The sequence below is a fragment of the Panulirus ornatus genome, chromosome 57, assembly GCF_036320965.1.
Source record: "Panulirus ornatus isolate Po-2019 chromosome 57, ASM3632096v1, whole genome shotgun sequence".
NCBI lineage: Eukaryota > Metazoa > Arthropoda > Malacostraca > Decapoda > Palinuridae > Panulirus > Panulirus ornatus.
Window position 1 is genome coordinate 24,877,431 of NC_092280.1, and position 7,729 is coordinate 24,885,159.

At 43.0% G+C, this 7,729-nt stretch overlaps 1 protein-coding gene across 1 annotated transcript in view; it reads left to right on the forward strand.

The window, feature by feature from the left end:
• The window catches only part of LOC139766308 (uncharacterized), an 8,901-nt gene extending 2,399 nt beyond the window's left edge, over positions 1–6,502 (forward strand). Inside the window, exon 2 of the mRNA XM_071694771.1 lies at positions 6,366–6,502. The gene's annotated coding sequence lies outside the window, so the exon portion shown is untranslated. The remainder of the gene's footprint in view (positions 1–6,365) is intronic.
• Positions 6,503–7,729: the final 1,227 nt, after the last annotated feature.

Consider the following 7,729-nt stretch of genomic DNA (forward strand, 5'->3'; position numbering starts at 1 on the left):
TCTGGGGTAAACCATGGAAAGTTGTGTGGGGCCTGGATGTGGAAAGGGAGCTGTGGTTCGGGCATTATTGCATGACAGCTAGAGACTGAGTGTAAACGAATGGGGCCTTTGTTGTCTTTTCCTAGTGCTACCTCGCACACATGAGGGGGGAGGGGGATGTTATTCCATGTGTGGTGAGGTGGCGATGGGAATGAATAAAGGCAGACAGTGTGAATTTTGTGCATGTATATATATGTATGTGTCTGTGAGTGTATATATATGTGTACATTGAGATGTATGGGTATGTATATTTGCGTGTGTGGACGTGTATGTATATACATGTGTATGGGGGTGGGTTGGGCCATTTCTTTTGTCTGTTTCCTTGCGCTGCCTCACAAATGCGGGAGACAGCGACAAAGCAAAATAAGGTATTAAGAATATATGGTGTGGGAGGAAAGTTATTAGAAGCAGTGAGAAGTTTTTATCGAGGATGTAAGGCATGTGTACGTGTAGGAAGAGAGGAAAGTGATTGGTTCTCAGTGAATGTAGGTTTGCGGCAGGGGTGTGTGATGTCTCCATGGTTGTTTAATTTGTTTATGGATGGGGTTGTTAGGGAGGTGAATGCAAGAGTTTTGGAAAGAGGGGCAAGTATGAAGTCTGTTGGGGATGAGAGAGCTTGGGAAGTGAGTCAGTTGTTGTTCGCTGATGATACAGCGCTGGTGGCTGATTCATGTGAGAAACTGCAGAAGCTGGTGACTGAGTTTGGTAAAGTGTGTGAAAGAAGAAAGTTAAGAGTAAATGTGAATAAGAGCAAGGTTATTAGGTACAGTAGGGTTGAGGGTCAAGTCAGTTGGGAGGTAAGTTTGAATGGAGAAAAACTGGAGGAAGTAAAGTGTTTTAGATATCTGGGAGTGGATCTGGCAGCGGATGGAACCATGGAAGCGGAAGTGGATCATAGGGTGGGGGAGGGGGCGAAAATTCTGGGAGCCTTGAAGAATGTGTGGAAGTTGAGAACATTATCTCGGAAAGCAAAAATGGGTATGTTTGAAGGAATAGTGGTTCCAACAATATTGTATGGTTGCGAGGCGTGGGCTATGGATAGAGTTGTGCGCAGGAGGATGGATGTGCTGGAAATGAGATGTTTGAGGACAATGTGTGGTGTGAGGTGGTTTGATCGAGTGAGTAACGTAAGGGTAAGAGAGATGTGTGGAAATAAAAAGAGCGTGGTTGAGAGAGCAGAAGAGGGTGTTTTGAAGTGGTTTGGGCACATGGAGAGAATGAGTGAGGAAAGATTGACCAAGAGGATATATGTGTTGGAGGTGGAGGGAACAAGGAGAAGAGGGAGACCAAATTGGAGGTGGAAAGATGGAGTGAAAAAGATTTTGTGTGATCGGGGCCTGAACATGCAGGAGGGTGAAAGGAGGGCAAGGAATAGAGTGAATTGGAGCGATGTGGTATACCGGGGTTGACGTGCTGTCAGTGGATTGAATCAAGGCATGTGAAGCGTCTGGGGTAAACCATGGAAAGCTGTGTAGGTATGTATATTTGCGTGTGTGGACGTATGTATATACATGTGTATGGGGGGGGGGTTGGGCCATTTCTTTCGTCTGTTTCCTTGCGCTACCTTGCAAACGCGGGAGACAGCGACAAAGTATAATAAAAATAAAATATAAAAAGATGTTCTGGAAGGAGGTAAATAAAGTGCGTAAGACAAGGGAGCAAATGGGAACTGCAGTGAAGGGCGCAAATGGGGAGGTGATAACAAGTAGTGGTGATGTGAGGAGATGGAGTGAGTATTTTGAAGGTTTGTTGAATGTGTTTGATGATAGAGTGGCAGATATAGGGTGTTTTGGTCGAGGTGGTGTGCAAAGTGAGAGGGTTAGGGAAAATGATTTGGTAAACAGAGAAGAGGTAGTAAAAGCTTTGCGGAAGATGAAAGCCGGCAAGGCAGCAGGTTTGGATAGTATTGCAGTGGAATTTATTAAAAAAGGGGGTGACTGTATTATTGACTGGTTGGTAAGGTTATTTAATGTATGTATGACTCATGGTGAGGTGCCTGAGGATTGGCAGAATGCGTGCATAGTGCCATTGTACAAAGGCAAAGGGGTTAAGAGTGAGTGCTCAAATTGCAGAGGTATAAGTTTGTTGAGTATTCCTGGTAAATTATATGGGAGGGTATTGACTGAGAGGGTGAAGGCATGTACAGAGCATCAGATTGGGGAAGAGCAGTGTGGTTTCAGAAGTGGTAGAGGATGTGTGGATCAGGTGTTTGCTTTGAAGAATGTATGTGAGAAATACTTAGAAAAGCAAATGGATTTGTATGTAGCATTTATGGATCTGGGGAAGGCATATGATAGAGTTGATAGAGATGCTCTGTGGAAGGTATTAAGAATATATGGTGTGGGAGGCAAGTTGTTAGAAGCAGTGAAAAGTTTTTATCGAGGATGTAAGGCATGTGTACGTGTAGGAAGAGAGGAAAGTGATTGGTTCTCAGTGAATGTAGGTTTGCGGCAGGGGTGTGTGATGTCTCCATGGTTGTTTAATTTGTTTATGGATGGGGTTGTTAGGGAGGTGAATGCAAGAGTTTTGGAAAGAGGGGCAAGTATGAAGTCTGTTGTGGATGAGAGAGCTTGGGAAGTGAGTCAGTTGTTGTTCGCTGATGATACAGCGCTGGTGGCTGATTCATGTGAGAAACTGCAGAAGCTGGTGACTGAGTTTGGTAAAGTGTGTGAAAGAAGAAAGTTAAGAGTAAATGTGAATAAGAGCAAGGTTATTAGGTACAGTAGGGTTGAGGGTCAAGTCAGTAGGGAGGTAAGTTTGAATGGAGAAAAACTGGAGGAAGTAAAGTGTTTTAGATATCTGGGAGTGGATCTGGCAGCGGATGGAACCATGGAAGCAGAGGTGGATCATAGGGTGGGGGAGGGGGCGAAAATTCTGGGAGCCTTGAAGAATGTGTGGAAGTCGAGAACATTATCTCGGAAAGCATAAATGGGTATGTTTGAAGGAATAGTGGTTCCATCAATGTTGTATGGTCGCGAGGCGTGGGCTATGGATAGAGTTGTGCGCAGGAGGATGGATGTGCTGGAAATGAGATGTTTGAGGACAATGTGTGGTGTGAGGTGGTTTGATCGAGTAAGTAACGTAAGGGTAAGAGAGATGTGTGGAAATAAAAAGAGCGTGGTTGAGAGAGCAGAAGAGGGTGTTTTGAAATGGTTTGGGCACATGGAGAGAATGAGTGAGGAAAGATTGACCAAGAGGATATATGTGTCGGAGGTGGAGGGAATGAGGAGAAGTGGGAGACCAAATTGGAGGTGGAAAGATGGAGTGAAAAAGATTTTGTGTGATCGGGGCCTGAACATGCAGGGGGGTGAAAGGAGGGCAAGGAATAGAGTGAATTGGATCGATGTGGTATACCGGGGTTGACGTTCTGTCAGTGGGTTGAATCAGGGCATGTGAAGCGTCTGGGGTAAACCATGGAAAGCTGTGTAGGTATGTATATTTGCGTGTGTGGACGTATGTATATACATGTGTATGGGGGTGGGTTGGGCCATTTGTTTCGTCTGTTTCCTTGCGCTACCTCGCAAACGCGGGAGACCGACAAAGCAAAAAAAACAAAAATATATATATATATATATATATATATATATATATATATATATATATATATATATATATATCTTTCTTTCTTTCATACTATTCGCCATTTCCCGCGTTAGCAAGGTAGCGTTAAGAACAGAGGACTGGGCCTCTGAGAGAATATCCTCACCTGGCCTCGTTCTCTGTTCCTTCTTTAGGAAAAATTAAAAAAAAAACGAGAGGGGAGGATTTCCAGCCCCCCGCTCCCTCCCCTTTTCGTCGCCTTCTACGACACGCAGGGAATACGTGGGAAGTATTCTTTCTCCCCTATCCCCAGGGATAATATATATATATATATATATATATATATATATATATATATATATATATATATATATATATATATATTTTCGTCTGTTTCCTTGCGCTACCTCGCAAACACGGGAGACAGCGACAAAGTATAAAAAAAAAAAAAAAAAAAAAAAAAAAAAAAAATATATATATATATATATATATAGAAGAGGTAGTAAAAGCTTTGTGGAAGATGAAAGCCGGCAAGGCAGCAGGTTTGGATGGTATTGCGGTGGCATCTACTAAAAAAGGGGGTGACTGTATTGTTGACTGGTTGGTAAGGTTATTTAATGTATGTATGACTCATGGTGAGGTGCCTGAGGATTGGCGGAATGCGTGCATAGTCCATTGTACAAAGGCAAAGGGGATAAGAGTGAGTGCTCAAATTACAGAGGTATAAGTTTGTTGAGTATTCCTGGTAAATTATATGGGAGGGTATTGATTGAGAGGGTGAAGTGAAGGCATGTACAGAGCATCAGACTGGGGAAGAGCAGTGTGGTTTCAGAAGTGGTAGAGGATGTGTGGATCAGGTGTTTGCTTTGAAGAATGTATGTGAGAAATACTTAGAAAAGCAAATGGATCTGTATGTAGCATTTATGGATCTGGAGAAGGCATATGATAGAGTTGATAGAGATGCTCTGTGGAAGGTATTAAAAATATATGGTGTGGGAGGCAAGTTGTTAGAAGCAGTGAAAAGTTTTTATCGAGGATGTAAGGCATGTGTACGTGTAGGAAGAGAGGAAAGTGATTGGTTCTCAGTGAATGTAGGTTTGCGGCAGGGGTGTGTGATGTCTCCATGGTTGTTTAATTTGTTTATGGATGGGGTTGTTAGGGAGGTGAATGCAAGAGTTTTGGAAAGAGGGACAAGTATGAAGTCTGTTGTGGATGAGAGAGCTTGGGAAGTGAGTCAGTTGTTGTTCGCTGATGATACAGCGCTGGTGGCTGATTCATGTGAGAAACTGCAGAAGCTGGTGACTGAGTTTGGTAAAGTGTGTGAAAGAAGAAAGTTAAGAGTAAATGTGAATAAGAGCAAGGTTATTAGGTACAGTAGGGTTGAGGGTCAAGTCAATTGGGAGGTAAGTTTGAATGGAGCAAAACTGGAGGAAGTAAAGTGTTTTAGATATCTGGGAGTGGATCTGGCAGCGGATGGAACCATGGAAGTGGAAGTGAATCATAGGGTGGGGGAGGGGGCGAAAATCCTGGGAGCCTTGAAGAATGTGTGGAAGTCGAGAACATTATCTCGGAAAGCAAAAATGGGTATGTTTGAAGGAATAGTGGTTCCAGCAATGTTGTATGGTTGCGAGACGTGGGCTATGGATAGAGTTGTGCGCAGGAGGGTGGATGTGCTGGAAATGAGATGTTTGAGGACAATGTGTGGTGTGAGGTGGTTTGATCGAGTAAGTAATGTAAGGGTAAGAGAGATGTGTGGAAATAAAAAGAGCGTGGTTGAGAGAGCAGAAGAGGGTGTTTTGAAATGGTTTGGGCACATGGAGAGAATGAGTGAGGAAAGATTGACCAAGAGGATATATGTGTCGGAGGTGGAAGGAACGAGGAGAAGTGGGAGACCAAATTGGAGGTGGAAAGATGGAGTGAAAAAGATTTTGAGTGATTGGGGCCTGAACATGCAGGAGGGTGAAAGGCGGGCAAGGAATAGAGTGAATTGGATCAATGTGGTATACGGGGATTGACGTGCTGTCAGTGGATTGAATCAGGGCATGTGAAGCATCTGGGGTAAACCATGGAAAGTGGTGTGGGGCCTGGATGTGGAAAGGGAGCTGTGGTTTCGGGCATTATTGCATGACAGCTAGAGACTGATTGTGAACGAATGGGGCCTTTGTTGTCTTTTCCTAGTGCTACCTAGCACACATGAGGGGGGAGAGGGATGGTATTCCATGTGTGGCGAGGTGGTGATGGGAATGAATAAAGGCAGACAGTGTGAATTGTGTGCATGGGTATATATGTATGTGTCTGTGTGTGTATATGTATGTGTACATTGAGATGTATAGGTATGTATATTTGCGTGTGTGGACATGTATGTATATACATGTGTATGGGGGTGGGTTGGGCCATTTTCTTTCGTCTGTTTCCTTGCACTACCTCGCAAACGCAGGAGACAGCGACAAAGCAAAATAAATAAATAAAATATATATATATATATATATATACACACACATACATTTCTATAGAAATATAAGTTGGTTAAGTGTAGCTGGTAAGTTGTATGAGAGAGAGGTGGCATACACAGAGGTACAATGTGGTTTCATGGGTGGTACAGGATGTGTTAAAGTTTTTGCCCAGAAGAATATTTCTGAGAAATACTTAAAGAGAAACAGAAGGATCTGTATGAATCTGGAGAAAGTATATAGTAAGGTTGCTAAGAGAAAGTTTGCAGAAGGTTTTATGAATATATGGTGTCAGAGGAAATCTAATTCAGTTCTTTTATTGACACAAACTTCCAGGAAGACAATTGACGCAAACTACCAGGAAGACAGAGTTCGAAGTCCACAACAAAATTGACGTACAATACATCTGATAGAAGCAATGAGGAGTTCTTATCAAGAAAGCAGGATGGGCGTTTAAGTGGGTACAGAGGAGGGTGAGTAGTTCCGAGTGAAGGTGGGTCAACAGCAGGGGTGTGTGATGTCCCCATTGCTGTATAATTTCTTTACATTTGGAGTGGCGAGGGAGGTAAATGCAATAGTCCTGGAGAGAGGGGTGAGATGCAATCTTTAAGGAATGAGGGGGGCCTGGATGTGTGCCATTTGTTGTTTCCTGATGACAAGGCACTGGTGGCAGATTCAAATGAGAAACTGTTTGAAGTTTGTGTCCGAATCTAGGAGTTACCAAATGTCTATTAAAGGATCAAGTTGTGAGTACATGTGAATCAAGGAAAGTTATTAAATTTGACAGTGCAGAGAAACAGGTTAGTTGGGTGTGAGTTTGAATGGAGAAAACTTGGAGGAAGTAGGGTTTACTAATCACCTGGGAGTTAACGTGACAGCAAATGGAACCATGGAAGTGGAGTAGCCATTGAGTTGGTGAAGGGTCTGGGAACACTGAGGAATGTGAGAAGAGAGATTGCAATGCTGTATGCATGTGTCAGAAGGGGAGGGGACAAGAGGAATAGGGAGACCAAATCGTAGATAAAAGGGTGCAATGAAAAGATTTTAAGTGCTCAGTGCTTGTACATACAGGACGGTGAAAGGTGTGCACATTGGACTGAACCAGGGCATTTGAAGCAGCCAGGGAAAGGTCTATGGGGCTTGTTTGTGGACAGGGGTCTGTGGTTTCAGCACATTTCACAATGACAGCTTAAGAACTGATGCGAGCAAATTAGGCCTTTCTTTATTAGTTCCTGTGCTACCTCACAAATGCAAGCATGAGAAAAAAGTGGGAGGGGTAGTGACAGCAATGGATGAAGGCAAGCAAGTATGAATATGTATGTGTTTGGATGTATAGTGTATATGTTGATATATGTAGGTATACATGTGTGTATGGGAGTGGATGGGCCATTCTTTGTTTGTTTGTTTCCTGGCACTACCTCGCTGATGTGGGAAACGGCAATCAAGTATATTAAAAATATTTTATTATACTTAATCGCCATTTCCTGCATTAGCAAGGTAGCGCAAGGAAACAAAAGAAAGAATGGCCCAACCCACCCTCATACATATGTATATACATAAATGTCCACACATGCACATATACATACCTATACATTTCAACATATACATACACAGACATATACATATATACACATGTATATGTTCATCCTTGCTGCCTTCATCCATTCTTGTCGCCTCCCCACCACACATAAAATAATGAT